General features: G+C 54.0%; 2 non-coding genes across 2 annotated transcripts; one reads left to right on the top strand and one right to left on the bottom strand.

The window, feature by feature from the left end:
* Positions 1 to 5,737: 5,737 nt before the first annotated feature.
* Positions 5,738 to 5,809, bottom strand: TRNAC-GCA. The gene has a single exon. It is a non-coding gene; the product is annotated as a tRNA-Cys (tRNA).
* Positions 5,810 to 7,202: 1,393 nt separating this feature from the next.
* On the top strand, positions 7,203 to 7,284 carry TRNAS-AGA. Its single transcript has one exon. It is a non-coding gene; the product is annotated as a tRNA-Ser (tRNA).
* Positions 7,285 to 16,231: the final 8,947 nt, after the last annotated feature.

The following is a 16,231-nucleotide window of genomic DNA, read 5'->3' on the forward strand; positions in this document are numbered from 1 at the left end:
ATCAATATGGTGATCCCGGCCCAGCTTGGGGTCCCCAGGTTGCCTAAGGAGGGGTGAAGCAGCCCAGCCCAGGTCAGAAATGGAGCAGGTCAAAAGTTCTGTGCCAATCAGTAGTGGGATCACACCTGTGAGTAGCCCCTGCAGCGCAGCCTGGGCAAGACAGTGAGACACAGTCTCTCTTTATACAGACACCCCCCGCAGAGCCTGCAGGGGGGATGGGAGCACCCACACGCTGGGGATTCTGAATTGGGGGGGGAGGGATGCACCCAAGCAACATGGATCTTGAAAAAGGGAACAGAGACACCCACAGATCCTGGCTGGGGGCAGGCAGGGGAAACCAAACACAGGAGCTAGTTCAAGGGGTGGGCGACAGAGACACTCACTGGAGATCCTGGATGGGAGCACCCACACGCTGGGGATCTTGAAGTGGGAGGAGGAAAGCACCATGTACCAGAGGTTCTGAAGGGGGAACAGGGACACCCACACACCAGGTGTCTTGCAGCAAGAGCTGCGGTCTTCATTTACACACGGCAGTGATGGGGAATTAACCACGTCCCTTGCGGAGCTTGTTCCACTAGATGATTAGCCTCATTGAAGTACCCAAACCTTTTAACAATAAGAAGTGAAATGAAATGGCCACATGACGGCAACAGAACCTAAGAAATTTGTTGGTCTCTAAGGTGCCACACGTACTCCTGTTCTTTTTGTGGATACAGACTAACAGGGCTGCTCCTCTGAAACCGAAGAGATGAGAAGCCATGTTCTTGTTCAATGAGCATTGAAGCTGAAAAGGGAGATGTTTCCTCTTTGATTCCTAAGCCCCCAACTCTAATCCACTAAACACCCCTTTACTCCCACAGCCAGGACTAAAACCCAGGAGTCATAACTAGTAGCCCCCTTAACCTTCTCTCTGTGAGGAAGAAGAAGCTCTGAGACCCCTGGGCTGTCCCCTTGCCACCCTGCCTGGGCTGCACTTGGAACCCAATGGGGTTTCCTTGGGCAGTTTTGAATCTTGCTCCCAGGAAGGGTGTAATTTTAGGAGCAGGTTCCAAATAGTGCAATTAACCAGCCAGAAGGGACAGCAGGTATCGGTGTAGGAGCCATTGAAATAATCACAGCAAAGTAGTTCAGGGAAACTGTTATTAATGAAGTGTGAATGAAAGGTGAGAATGTGATGGTGTCAGTGTCACACTAGAGGCCGCTGAGATGGTTTTAAATTTGTCATCCAAACCCAGCCACCACCTAGCACATGGTTTAACCTCTTCTCTTACCGTTGCTCCTTATCAGGGAAGGGGAGAGAGCAAACGAGCAATAGAAACAGAGACCTAGTGACCGGAGCAAACATTTCTTTGCTCCTTGCTTGGCTCTGTCAGTTATTTGGGTACAAACTCACCCCCCACCCACTGTCTGGGCTGGGCTCAGTGGGCAGGAAGAGCTCAGCTGTCAGTGGCACTTGGGGAGCTCGGGACATTACTGGGAGCTGCTTGAACGTTTAGGTGAAAACCACCTAAACATGGACACAAGGTCTAGGCTGCAGTAACTCATCTTGCATCTGCGGCTGTTGAAGCTACAAGGCAGAGGACTAAGTACAACATTTAAACTGATGTTTGACCTCAGAGAATAACACAAATGTGTCTGTGAAAAGAGGGGAGTCGAGTTCAATCCCTTGTCACCATCAATGTGCAAACCAGGAACCTGTTGCTTTGCATTCCTGATGTGTCGCCATCATGTGGCTATTCTCATAGACTTTAAGGGCAGAAGGGACCATTATGATCATCTAGTCTGACCTGCACAACGCAGGCCACAGAATCTCACCCACCCACTTCTATAACAAACCCCTAACCTATGTCTGAGTAACCTATTCTGTTCAGTCCCTTTAATTAAAAAAATGTGTTTTTTTCATAGAAACTATATTTTCCTTGTAGAGACACAGGGGCAGATTAATCTACAAAGGGAAGGTGATTCCAAGGCAGTTCTGGAGGAGAAGGGAATATTTTCAGCATCACTAAATTATTTTGTTGTGCCTCACAGAGAGAGAGAGAGAGAGAAAATAAACCTATTAATTTGAGCTACCGACACAGTTCACAGCATGAAATACAAAATTTTGTGTTCAATGAGTTGTGTTCATTTACATAATATGAAAAATATGTATTAGGCAATGCATGAAAACCTCACTGCATTGAACAACCCACTCGATATAGTCAATGTACTACAGAATATTTAAAGAAGTTAAGAAAGATGTGCTTATAAATTAATGTGTTGTGCCATTTACAGACGCACAAGACACAGAAGAAACTGAATTATTTGAGCTACTAAAATTTCCACTTTCTCACAGTATTTTAGTTCTCAAGGTTGTTTTAATTTGCTTATTTTTTTGGAACTAGAAATAGAGAAAGAGTACACTGAAGTCAGTGGAATTAGCGCAGTGAGGGATTTGTCTCATTATTTGTCACTAACAAAACCTTTGTTAACAGAGAGTTAACTTTGACTGTGACTATCTCTTACCTTCCAGAACATCGAGTTCAGTAAAACTCAAACTCTGGAAAAACAGGGAATACAGAGTGAGAATATATGCCCAGATAACCTTAACTCTGCCCTCTAGAAGAGAATCCCTGATAGCATATGAGAACAAGGAAAGGTTTGGGGACAAATTAGAGCTACTTCTCAAGAGTTTGTTTCTTCTGTAATTAATTGATCCTGGCCCCATCAATTGATCCTGGCCTGGTGTCTGGCCATGGAATTTACTGTTTTTATCCCAGCATATTTGTAAAGCAGTTTCTTCTTTAAAAGCTCCTTTATTCTAGGTGATACAAACAGGTCACTTCCCCAGCTATTTCAAGGAGATGGAATTTTCCTGACCCACAGAGAACTTAAACTAACATGCTCAAGATCACACATTCCTTAGGAGAAAACGAAGGGGAAAAAAACCAAACCGTTGCTGTTTCTACCCAAATGATCAATGAGACCAGAAAGTGAGACTGTGCAATTAACTGTCTGGGACTACACTGACTCTGCAGTTACTTGGGTGCAGACACACCCAGCTCTATGGTTGGTAAATGTACAGAGACTCTGCTGCTGCTCTGAACTAGCAGCACATGACCTCTGAACAGCTGCCATTCGAATGTATCTGAAAGTCACAAGGAACAACGATCTGTGTTAAAGGAAGGCTGCCATTTACTAGAGCCCCAATTGATGCCGTGTGCACAAACAGAGGATTGAATGTGTAACAGGGAGTTTGGTAAATCTTGGTTATTTTAGTTTTGTAACAGGCTCCTGTCCACCCCCAGTAGACTTTTCAGTCCCAATGGCAACTTACTTACCAAATGTAATACAGACTAGTCCATTCCTCCCACGTGGATGTGATTCTTGTTCTTCTGCACATTGTAGCCCATGGAGGCCAAGGACCTGCAAATGTGTCTTCATGTGCCTTTGTTTCATTGATGAAAACAAACCAAGACACTCAGAGGATTGAAAGTGATTTCTGCTGGGGGACGTTTGCTAGGTGTTTATGCATTTGCACAGGAAAACAGTAAGTATGTCCATTCATTTCAGGAATCCCTATATAGTAGAGCTCCTGAGCATACTAGGCCTGGGCTACACTAGGCGTTTAAACCGGTTTTAGGAGCGTAAAACCGATTTAACGCCACACCCATCCACACTGAGAGGCCCTTTATATCGGTATAAAGGGCTCTTTAAACCGGTTTCTGTACTCCTCCCTAACGAGAGGAGTAGCGCTAGTATTGGAATTACCATATCGGATTAGGGTTAGTGTGGCCGCAGATCGAAGGTATTGGCCTCCGGGCGGTATCCCACAGTGCACCACTGACCACTCTGGACAGCAATCTGAATTCGGATGCAGTGGCCAGGTAGACAGGAAAAGCCCCGCGAACTTTTGAATATTTCCTGTTTGCCTAGCGTGGAGCTCCGATCAGCACGTGTGGCGATGCATTTAAAAATCAAAATAAAGAAAGAGCTCCCGCATGGACCATGCGGATGTGATCGCTGTAAGGGCAGGCAAATCTGTTCTATCAGCGCTCCGTTACAGAAGATGAAATTCAAAATCATTTTTAAAAAATCTCCAGACAGACGCCATAGCAGGGGCTCAGCGCACTGCTGTGTGACAAACGTAACGGAAAGCCAAAGAATCAAATGGACGCTCATGGACTGGAGGACTCAAGCTATCCCACAGTTCCTGCAGTCTCCAAAAAGTATTTGCATTCTTGGCTGAGCTCCAAATGCTTCTAGGGTCAAACACAGTGTCCGCGGTGGGTCAGGGCATAGCTCGGCAATTTACGCACCCCCCCACCCACCCCCAGAAGTGAAAGGGAAAACAATCCTCTCTTGACTCTTTAACATGTCACCCTATCTTTACTGAATGCTGCAGATAGACCCGATGCTGCAGCACTCAACACCAACATCCTTGCTCCCCCCCCCGCCATGGGTGGCTGATGGTGCAATACGACTGGTATCCGTCCTCGTCATCAGCCTATTGGCACATGGGGCAGTGCAAAAGGACTGGTAACCATGCAGACTAGCATCGGTGAGGTCTATCAAGGGTGCCTGGCCCTAATTTTTCCTGGTAGATGGTACAGTATGGCTGATGACCATCATCGTCATAGCAACAGGGGGCTGAGCTCTGTCAGCCCCCACCCTTCATGTGTAAAAAAAAGATTCAATTGTCTCTGGACTAGCAGAGGGATGCTGGGCTCCTCTCCTCCACACTCCTTACTGTCCTGTCTGGACTATCATAGCAGCTGGAGGCTGCCTTCCACTCATTTCTCACTAACAAGTCAGTGTGTCTAATTCCTGCATTCTTTATTACTTCATCACACAAGTTGGGGGACAATGCTACAGTAGCCCAGGAAGGCTGGGGGAAGAACAGAATCAACAGGTGGGGTTGTTGCAGGAGCACCCCCTGTGAATAGCGTACAGCTCATAATTTCTGCAGGATCTGACACAGAGCAGCTGTGCTCTCTGATACAGTGGTTCTCTAGTACACTTGCCCATATTCTAGGCAGGACTGATTCTATTTTTAGATACCAAAAAGGAGGGATTGACTCTGGGAGTCATTCCCAATTTTAACTTTGCGCCCCTGGCTAAGAGCAGCCAGGGGCACTTATGACAGCAGCAAATGGTGCAAAACGACTGGTAGCCATGCTCATCTTTTTACCAATTTATGGATTGGTAGATGGTACAGTATGGCTGGTAACCATCTCTGCTGTTATGCAAAAGCAAAAGCATGCTGCTGTGTAGTGCTGCTGAATCGCCTCTGTCAGCGGCATCTAGTACACATACGGTGACAGTCACAAAAGGCAAAACAGGCTCCATGATTGCCATGCTATGGCATCTGCCAGGGCAATCCAGGGAAAAAAGGCGCAAAATGCTTGTCTGCCGTTGCTTTCCCAGAGGAAGGAGTGACTGATGACATTTACCCAGAACCACCCGCGACAATGATTTTTGCCCCATCAGGCACTGGGATCTCAACCTGGAAATTCCAAGGGGCAGGGAAGGCTGCAGGAACTATGGAATAGCTACCCACAGAGCAACACTCCAGAAGTCGATGCTAGCCTCTGACCATGGACGCACACCACCAATTTAATGTGTTTAGTGTGGCCGCACGCACTCGATTTTATACAATCTGTTTTACAAAACCAGTTTATGCAAATTTGGAATAGTCCCATAGTGTAGACGTACCCCGAGAAATGGAATTATTTTTATTGAAGAAACAAGCTTGATAAGGGGACACTTGGATTTGAACCAAGGACCACTTGATCTGCAGTCAAACACTCTACCACTGAGCTATACCCCCAAGGCGTTTACAGAGGCAAGTCAGTGATCTTAAGGATTTTGAAGGACGAGCTCTGCCTCAGAGATCTCCTTTTCTATTCCCAGACCACAGGGGTTTAAAAAATGGGGTTTGATTAAACTTTATATACACATGTAGACACTACAGCTTGCACACCCACCAACATAACTTCCCCCCACTGACATAGCTACCACCTCTCGGGGAGATGGGTTAACTGCACAGACGGGACAGTTCTCTCCCCTCCGCTTGGAGCAGCTTCATTATTTATGAATAGGTGGGAAATAACCTCCTGAATGGACAGGAACCAATGTATAAAATATTGCTGTGTCTGCATTCAATATGGGTAACTGGCCATATTGGGCTGGATTAGTAGGAGCGTTGCCAGCAGATCGAGGGAAGTGATTATTCCCCTCTAGTCAGCACTGCTGAGGCCACATCTGGAGCATTGCGTCCAGTTCCCCACATACACACACACACACTACAGAAACAAATTGGAGAGAGTCTAGGGGGCAGGGGACTTACGAGGAGAGGCTGAGGGCAGGGCCGCCCAGAGGGGGGCAGGTGGGGCAATTTGCCCCAGGCCCTGCAGGGCCCCCAGGAGAATACAGGATTCTATAGTATTGCAACTTTTTTTTATGGAAGGGGCCCCTGAAATTGTTTTGCCCCAGGCCCCCTGAATCCTGTGGGTGGCCCCTTCCCAGACCGTGGTGCTGTCCCCCCCCTCCACCCCCTTCCCTCGTTCTCCTCCCTCCGAGGTCCCCCCTGTGCTCCACCCTCACTCCCATTTGGCCACTTCCCACCCCTGCTCTTTGGCTGAGGCCTGCTGATCGCTCGCTCCTCTCCTCCCGCAAGGCCTCCTCGCGCCTCTCCACCCCCTACCCCAAGGTCTGCCTACTGCCCCCCCTCTCTGCCCCCTCCCCTGTCCATTGCCCACACCTCTCTGCCCCTCCCCTGAGACCTACCCTGTCCACCTCTTTCTTTGATCATCTGTTGTTATTCCTTGAAACATCAAGGATGGAATAAAAAGCGAGTTTACTCCAGGGTGAGGAAAGAAAGGACCCATCAACCCCCTGGCAAAGCTCAGTGCCCCAGAGAAAACCTGCCCCCTGCTATCACAATCACTGATGTACTGGGGATATGACAGGAAAGGGACTGTCTGAATGATCGAGGCAGGAAATGGACAAAAATCTACAGCAACAACATTAACCACAAACACACTCTCCTCATGCTCCAGCCAGAAGGGAAAGGAGCAGGAATTCTTGCAGTTCAGCCATGGACACACTTACACAAGGACACAGCAGTGTGTGTGTTGTGGAAGCTGGTCTGAGGAAACAACTGGAATTGATCACTCAGTGAGAACAGAACTAGAGTGCAGTGAAAGCCACATATCAAGCAAGTAGTTGTGGCCGAGTGGTTAAGGTGATGGACTAGAAATCCATTGGGGTCTCCCTGCGCAGGTTCAAATCCTGCCAACTACGCAAGAAGTTGTGGCTCTTTAGTTTCAATAGAGCTGGGTCTTGTCTCACTCTTCAGTTATGTCTACATGAAAGAGTAACATGGCTTTAGTTAAAGTGTTTTAATTGAACAGTTGTTGCATGTCCACCCTGTGTCACCAGAGCACATCCATGCTAGCATCTCTTGTCTTGCCACAGAGAGCAGTGCACTGTGGGTAGCTATCCCACTGTGCAACTGGGTGCAGGGTGCTTTGGGAAGGGTTTGCAATCCCTCACTGGCTGGTACAGCATCACATGATGAAAGTTTCTATCCCATTGGTCCATGGGCATCCTACTAGATTGCCAGCTGCTTTTCAACTGCAATGTGTGTGGTGGGGTAGAGAGCGTGTGTGTGGGGGGGAGAGACAGTGTGTGGGTTGCAGAAGAGTGAGTGTGTCGCACACTGTCTCTAAGTTCAGACAGCTGCTGGAAGCAACCAGTCCTGAGGCAGGGGGCAGCCCCGACATCAGCCCCCTTCTCTCACTGGCTCAGCTCAGCACAGCACTCTCTGTCGCACGCACACACACACACACACACACACACACACACACACACTGCTGCCTGCTTAGCTCGGTGTCAGGGGTGCTGGAACAGGGGGTTAGAGGGCCATGGACCCACCACTCTTTACTGGCTGTTAGGACAAATGATGGGGGGGAGGGTGCAGTCTGTGGGTGTGGCCTCGGGGGGAGAGGTGGTGTGAGTGGGGGTCCTTAGGGAAGGGGTGTCATGGGGGTGCCACAGTTCGGACAACGGTGCCCCCCCCCCCCACTGTAAGGAAGCTTCTGCCGCCCCTGCTCTGTGTTGGCAGAGTGGGAGAGAGCAGCATCCACGGCAGTGATTTGCTCCCTGGGGCTCCGGCAGGGGGGCTCGGGAGGTGATTTAAAGGGCCAGGGGCTCCGGCCGCTACAGGGAGCCCTGGGCCCTTTAAATCACCAGCCTGGGGAAGCTGGGCCGGGCTGGCACAGCGTACCGGCTCTTGCCGGTACCCCATACCGGAACATACCGGCTTACTTTCACCTCCGGAAGGTCCTCACATGGATCAATAACCGGTTAAAAGACAAGAAACAAAGGGTAGGAATAAATGGTCAGTTTTCAGGATGGAAACAGGTAACTAGTTTCCAGGACTAGTCAACATATTCATAAACAACCTGCTAAACAGTGAGCTGACAAAATTTGCAGATGATCCAAAACTACCGGCTTGCTGCCTAGAACGAACGCTCCTTGAATGGGGTGATCCACAGGGAATCATAGAACTTAAGATCAGAAGGAACCATTATGATCATCTAGTCTGACCTCCCGCAAGATGCAGGCCACAAAAGCTGACCTACCCACTCCTGAAATAATTCTCTCCCTTGACTCAGCTGTTGAAGTCCCCAAATCCTGATTTAAAGACTTCAAGTAGCAGATAATCCTCCAGCAAGCGACCCCTGCCCCATGCTGCGGAGGAAGGTGAAAAACCTCCAGGGTCTCTGCCAATCTACCCTGGAGGAAAATTCCTTCCCAACCCCAAATATGGCGATCAGCTGAACCCCGAGCATGCGGGCAAGACTCTCCAGCCAGACACTCAGGAAAAAGACTTTCAATATCCCAACATTGACCCTCGGTACTAATTACCAGTGGTTGCACGTTATTGACCTATTGACTAAATGACGTTCTCCTATCAAACCATTCCCTCCATAAACTTATCAAGCTTAATCTTAAAGCCAGAGAGGTCCTTCGCCCCCACTGTTTCCCTCGGTAGGCTGTTCCAGAATTTCACTCCCCTGATGGTTAGAAACCTTCGTCTAATTTCAAGCCTAAACTTCCCGACTGCCAATTTATATCCATTTGTTCTTGAGGGAGTAGCTCAAACCTCCAAAGTGCCTGGCCAGGGGCAGGACATTGGCCCAGCAAGGGAGGGGTGTGGCAGTGACATCACAAAGGCCTTTTGCAGGACCTCAGACTATTGGTCAAAGCTGGGGGGGGCGGAGGTGGTGACCTCACAGAGAGATGCTGACATCAGCCAGGCAGGACAGGGGCGAGGGGTCAGGGAAACCTCAGAGACCCCTGTGGCTTTGCTTCAGCAAGTCTCCTTCTCCAGGTCTCTCTTTGAGGACTGAGAGAGTATTCGGGTTCATGGACATGAGCGCCAGGAGGAACCTCTTTCGAGTTTTCTCCTTCCCTTTTCTTGATTTTGAAATTAACCATCAGATCTTGAATTTCCTGGGTTCTCTCCCTGGCTCTGACTCTCTCTTGTGCAATCCCTCGGCAGTTACCCAACTCACCAGCGTGTGGGAGCGAGGGGCTGGGGCCGGGTTGTGACACAGCCCAGTCCGGTACTGCCCCTTTGTTACTCACCCCGGGGCAGGGTGGGGGATGGCCTGGGAGACCCGCTAAGAAAGGTGCTTCTGGTGGGTTTGTGTGTGAGTCACGTGGCCCCCTGCTGGATAGACCCCTCTAGGTCAGAACCAGTCTCAGCCCGGGTCAGACCCTGGGAGCCCAGCCCCCTCTGTCGCCACGGCCATGTCTATTGGTATCCTGGAAAGGTCCATTCTCATGGGTAGCTGTCCAGTGGCAGTGAGTTCCACAGGCCTCGGCACACGCTGTGTGGGGCAGGAGGTCTTTGTGTTGGGAGCAGTGGGAGTGAACTGTGTGCGGTTGTGTCTCTGCGCACAATTGCGAATATTCTGGTGTGTGATTGTGAGTGCGGCTGGGGAGTGTGATTGTTTCTCTCTTTGGGGGTGGAGCTAGCATGCCCCTCTGGGTGTGTTGTGTGTAAGTGTTCTTGGGATTGTGTGAGTCCCTTGTGCGTCAATGTGTGTGTGTGTCACTTGCTGCAGGATACAAAATCCTGCAAAGCCACCACACACTCACACACAGAGTGGGGCTCAGCCCCACCAGCAGGGGGCAGCAGGGACACAAACGTCTCTCCTGGGCCAGCTTGGACAATTTCCCATCACGACCCGGCACAGTGCTGGTGCCCCCCCACGGGGGTGGGCAGTGACAGGGCGGGGGGCGGGGCAGATGTGCTGGATTCAGAAGGAAGCACTTTGGGAAAATCAGTCAAGGCTCTAAGCAGAGCTGGGACACAGACCCAGTGACCCCTGCACCACCCTGGGAGGGGAGTGGTGTTGAGTGGTCAGAGCAGGGGGGGGGCTGGGCACCCGGACCCCTGGGTTCTACCCCTGGCTCTGGGGGTGGAAGGGGTCTAGAGCAGGGGGACTGGGAGCCAGGACTCCTGGGTTCCATAGGGGAGACTGTTTTTTCCTGTGCTTCCTTCCCTAGAGATCCCAGCCCAGCCCCCTAGAGGAGACTGAGCACAAGTGGGGGGAGTTGTTCTCCCACTTTGGAGTTATGATTCAAACCCCTTCACCAGAGGACCTCCCGCAGGCATGCCGTCGAATCCGCCTTACCAGAGGATGTCCCGCAGGTGTTGGGATAGATCTGTATTACATAATATACTAATGTTAGATGTGTAGAAAGTGTGACTAGAGTGAGGGGCACCAGCAGAGCTGTGAGTCTGGAGGTCAGGACTGGGATGGCAGGGGCTGCAGGTCAGGAGTGAGGGGCACCAGCAGAGCTGGAGGGAGCGCAGGGGGCTGCGGGTCGGGAGTGATGGGCACCAGCAGAGCTGTGAGTCTGGAGATCAGGACTGGGATAGCAGGGGCTGCAGGTCGGGAGTCAGGGGCACCAGCAGAGCTGGAGGGAGCGCAGGGGGCTGCGGGTCGGGAGTGAGGGGCACCAGGAGAGCTGTGAGTCTGGAGGTCAGGACTGGGATAGCAGGGGCTGCGGGTCAGGAGTGAGGGGCACCACTAGAGCTGGGGGGAACCCAGGGAGCTGCAGGTCGGGAGTGAGGGGCACCAGCAGAGCTGTGAGTCTGGAGGTCAGGACTGGAATGGCAGGGGCTGCAGGTCGGGAGTGAGGGGCACCAGCAGAGCTGTGAGTCTGGAGGTCAGGACTGGGATAGCAGGGGCTGCGGGTCAGGAGTGAGGGGCACCACTAGAGCTGGGGGGAACCCAGGGGGCTGCAGGTCAGGAGTGAGGGGCACCAGCAGAGCTTTGAGTCTGGAGGTCAGGACTGGGATAGCAGGGGCTGCGGGTCAGGAGTGAGGGGCACCACTAGAGCTGGGGGGAACCCAGGGGGCTGCAGATCGGCAGTGAGGGGCACCGGCAGCACAGTGACTGAGGAACTCAGCAGGGAGTCCAGGGGGCTGTGGGTCGGGAGTGAGGTGCACCAGCAGAGCTGTGAGTCTGGAGGTCAGGACTGGGATAGCAGGGTCTGCAGGTCAGGAGTGAGGGGCACCAGCAGAGCTGGAGGGAGTGCAGGGGGCTGCGGGTCGGGAGTGAGGGGCACCACCAGAGCTGGAGGGAGCGCAGGGGGCTGCGGGTCGGGAGTGAGGGGCACCAGCAGAGCTGTGAGTCTGGAGTTCAGGACTGGGATAGCAGGGGCTGCAGGTCGGGAGTGAGGGGCACCAGCAGAGCTGGAGGGAGCGCATGGGGCTGCGGGTCGGGAGTGAGGGGCACCAGGAGAGCTGTGAGTCTGGAGGTCAGGACTGGGATAGCAGGGGCTGCGGGTCAGGAGTGAGGGGCACCACTAGAGCTGGGGGGAACCCAGGGGGCTGCCGGTCGGGAGTGAGGGGCACCACCAGAGCTGTGAGTCTGGAGGTCAGGACTGGGATGGCAGGGGCTGCGGGTCGGGAGTGAGGGGCACCAGCAGAGCTGGAGGGAGACTAGGGGGCTGCGGGTCAGGAGTGATGGGCACCAGCAGAGCTGTGAGTCTGGAGATCAGCACTGGGATAGCAGGGGCTGTGGGTCGGGAGTGAGGGGCACCGTCAGAGCTGGAGGGAGCGCAGGGGGCTGCGGGTCGGGAGTGAGGGGCACCAGCAGAGCTGTGAGTCTGGAGGTCAGGACTGGGATGGCAGGGGCTGCGGGTCGGGAGTGAGGAACACCAGCAGAGCTGAAGGGAGCCCAGGGGGCTGCGGATCAGGAGTGAGGGGCACTGTCAGAACTGGAGGGAGCGCAGGGGGCTGCGGGTCAGGAGTGAGGGGCACCGGCATCGCAGTGACTGGGGAGCTCAGCGGGGAGCCTAGGGGGCTGCGGGTCAGGAGTGAGGGGCACCAGCAGAGCTGTGAGTCTGGAGATCAGGACTGGGATAGCAGGGGCTGCAGGTCGGGAGTCAGGGGCACCAGCAGAGCTGGAGGGAGCGCAGGGGGCTGCGGGTAGGGAGTGAGGGGCACCAGGAGAGCTGTGAGTCTGGAGGTCAGGACTGGGATGGCAGGGGCTGCAGGTCAGGAGTGAGGGGCATCAGCAGAGCTGGAGGGAGCGCAGGGGGCTGCGGGTCGGGAGTGATGGGCACCAGCAGAGCTGTGAGTCTGGAGATCAGGACTGGGATAGCAGGGGCTGCAGGTCGGGAGTGAGGGGCACCAGCAGAGCTGGAGGGAGCGCAGGGGGCTGCAGGTCGGGAGTGAGGGGCACCAGCAGAGCTTTGAGTCTGGAGCTCAGGACTGGGATGGCAGGGGCTGCAGGTCAGGAGTGAGGGGCACCAGCAGAGCTGGAGGGAGCGCAGGGGGCTGCGGGTCGGAGTGATGGGCACCAGCAGAGCTGTGAGTCTGGAGATCAGGACTGGGATAGCAGGGGCTGCAGGTCGGGAGTGAGGGGCACCAGCAGAGCTGGAGGGAGCGCAGGGGGCTGCGGGTCAGGAGTGAGGGGCACCACTAGAGCTGGGGGGAACCCAGGGAGCTGCAGGTCGGGAGTGAGGGGCACCAGCAGAGCTGTGAGTCTGGAGGTCAGGACTGGAATGGCAGGGGCTGCAGGTCGGGAGTGAGGGGCACCAGCAGAGCTGTGAGTCTGGAGGTCAGGACTGGGATAGCAGGGGCTGCAGGTCAGGAGTGAGGGGCACCACTAGAGCTGGGGGGAACCCAGGGGGCTGCAGGTCGGGAGTGAGGGGCACCAGCAGAGCTTTGAGTCTGGAGGTCAGGACTGGGATAGCAGGGGCTGCAGATCGGCAGTGAGGGGCACCGGCAGCACAGTGACTGAGGAACTCAGCAGGGAGTCCAGGGGGCTGTGGGTCGGGAGTGAGGGGCACCAGCAGAGCTGGAGGGAGCGCAGGGGGCTGCGGGTCGGGATTGAGGGGCACCAGCAGAGCTGTGAGTCTGGAGGTCAGGACTGGGATGGCAGGGGCTGCAGGTCAGGAGTGAGGGGCACCAGCAGAGCTGGAGGGAGTGCAGGGGGCTGCGGGTCGGGAGTGAGGGGCACCACCAGAGCTGGAGGGAGCGCAGGGGGCTGCGGGTCGGGAGTGAGGGGCACCAGGAGAGCTGTGAGTCTGGAGGTCAGGACTGGGATAGCAGGGGCTGCGGGTCAGGAGTGAGGGGCACCACTAGAGCTGGGGGGAACCCAGGGGGCTGCAGGTCGGGAGTGAGGGGCACCACCAGAGCTGTGAGTCTGGAGGTCAGGACTGGGATGGCAGGGGCTGCGGGTCGGGAGTGAGGGGCACCAGCAGAGCTGGAGGGAGTGCAGGGGGCTGCGGGTCAGGAGTGATGGGCACCAGCAGAGCTGTGAGTCTGGAGATCAGCACTGGGATAGCAGGGGCTGCGAATCGGGAGTGAGGGGCACCGTCAGAGCTGGAGGGAGCGCAGGGGGCTGCGGGTCGGGAGTGAGGGGCACCAGCAGAGCTGTGAGTCTGGAGTTCAGGACTGGGATGGCAGGGGCTGCAGGTCGGGAGTGAGGGGCACCAGCAGAGCTGTGAGTCTGGAGGTCAGGACTGGGATGGCAGGGGCTGCGGGTCGGGAGTGAGGGGCACCAGCAGAGCTGTGAGTCTGGAGGTCAGGACTGGGATGGCAGGGGCTGCGGGTCGGGAGTGAGGAACACCAGCAGAGCTGAAGGGAGCCCAGGGGGCTGCAGATCAGGAGTGAGGGGCACTGTCAGAACTGGAGGGAGCGCAGGGGGCTGCGGGTCAGGAGTGAGGGGCACCGGCATCGCAGTGACTGGGGAGCTCAGCGGGGAGCCTAGGGGGCTGCGGGTCAGGAGTGAGGGGCACCAGCAGAGCTGTGAGTCTGGAGGTCAGGACTGGGATAGCAGGGGCTGCGGGTCGGGAGTGAGGGGCACCACTAGAGCTGGGGGGAACCCAGGAGGCTACAGGTTGGGAGTGAGGGGCACCAGTAGAGCTGTGAGTCTGGAGGTCAGGACTGGGATGGCAGGGGCTGCGGGTCGGGAGTGAGGGGCACCAGCAGAGCTGTGAGTCTGGAGGTCAGGGCTGGGATAGCAGGGGCTGCGGGTCGGGAGTGAGGGGCACCAGCAGAGCTGTGAGTCTGGAGGTCACATCTGCAGGGAACAGTTCTGAACTTGGAGCACTTACAACTTGGAGAGTCTTTGTAGGGCATCCCAAATGTTTCCTGTATTCACAGACAGTTGTTGAGATGGTTCACCCAATTTCTCACCTGTGCACACAGCTCTCGGGAGCACTTTTTTTCAGAGCCATAGAGGTCTGAGACCCACGGCTGTTCCCCTCATTCCAGCTGCGAAATCACATCAGGTTTGGAAACTGGAAACCCTGGGAAGGGAAAGAAAACAAGGAAGGTCCATGGAATTTGTGGGATACTTGTCACAAGGAATATTCCAGGGTTTTAACCCCAGCTCATTTTTAAGACGTAACACCCCACGGCCGGCTTCCTTGGCTCAAAGTGGCAGAAGAGTTATTATTATAACTCATATTCATGACCTTAGTGCCTAAGAGCCAATGAACCGTGGGCCCCTGTTGTGCTAGGCACAGCACAAACCCAGAATAGAAGATGGCCCATGCCCTGAAGAATTAACAGTCTAACTAGACAAGACAGACACAGATGGGGGAAGAGGTGGAACCCGCCAGCAGAGTGAACTATGTGAAGGCAGAGGGACAGATCTGATGAACACAGGTATAGAACTTGAGACTATTGTATTTAATGTTATGACTAGGGCCAGTGTTTTCCGGAAATTGCTGCTATTACTGCATTTCCCCCTGAAATTACTCTTCATTTCTGGAATCACCCTTCGTATCCAGAATAGCTGAACAGAAGGTGGTTGGGGATGCAGGGTCACAAACCCCACATTTCTGCCTGGAGACCCCTGACTCCTCCCCAGGGCACGGGGCAGAGGCTGGGGGCTGGCTGCTTTTGAGACTTGCTGCCAATTTCTTCCCTCCTCATACAAGTCTGGGCTCAGAAAAAACACTGGAAAAAACATCTCCCCTTGGGAGACGGGGCACTTGGCAGTGGGACGCTGGGCACCCTCATCGTGCTGCAGCGCAGACGGTGCTCGCACCTGCTCTCGGCTGCGTCCACAGCACCTCTCCCCTGCTCCTCTCCCCTGCACACAGCTGGTTCATGCCCTGTCTCCCCAGCACACAGCCGGCTCTAGGCTCTCAATGCCCAGTGTCTGGGCCCCACCTTCCCCACACAGCTGGCTCCTGTCCCCTCCCCCCAATGCACTTTCCGGCTGTAAAGGATTATATGTTGCTCATGCTTGTCAATTACTCTGTTTTTGCTGCCAGCAAACACTGGCCCTACTTATGACTGTTATCTGTATCTTTGAGCCAGCCCTTGAAAGCACGAATACGTCACAGACTGTGGTGCTGAGATGGGCCAGATGATAGCGGGGAGGGCTGGGATGGGTTTCCTGTGCAATCTGGTGTCACTAAGGCTGGATCTCAAGGCTGGTTATGCAGAACTCCATCTTCTGAAGCTTTGCCCAGCACAGAAAGGGGCAGTGACTGATTTTACCTCTTTCGGGAGACTGAATATGACAGACTTTTTGGGGAGAAACAGTTGAGTTTGAGCTGACTGAGAAGGGCCTTTTTGGGCTACAAACTGACATGACCTGAGAACCCAGACGTAAGCTTTTAAAGAAGGTTTTTAATACACTTTGGAATGATCGGGGATTCCCAAGAGGACTGATGGTAAATAAACATTTTGATGCTTTTC

The sequence above is a fragment of the Mauremys reevesii genome, linkage group 12 (genome assembly GCF_016161935.1).
Source record: "Mauremys reevesii isolate NIE-2019 linkage group 12, ASM1616193v1, whole genome shotgun sequence".
NCBI classification, from domain to species: Eukaryota; Metazoa; Chordata; order Testudines; family Geoemydidae; genus Mauremys; species Mauremys reevesii.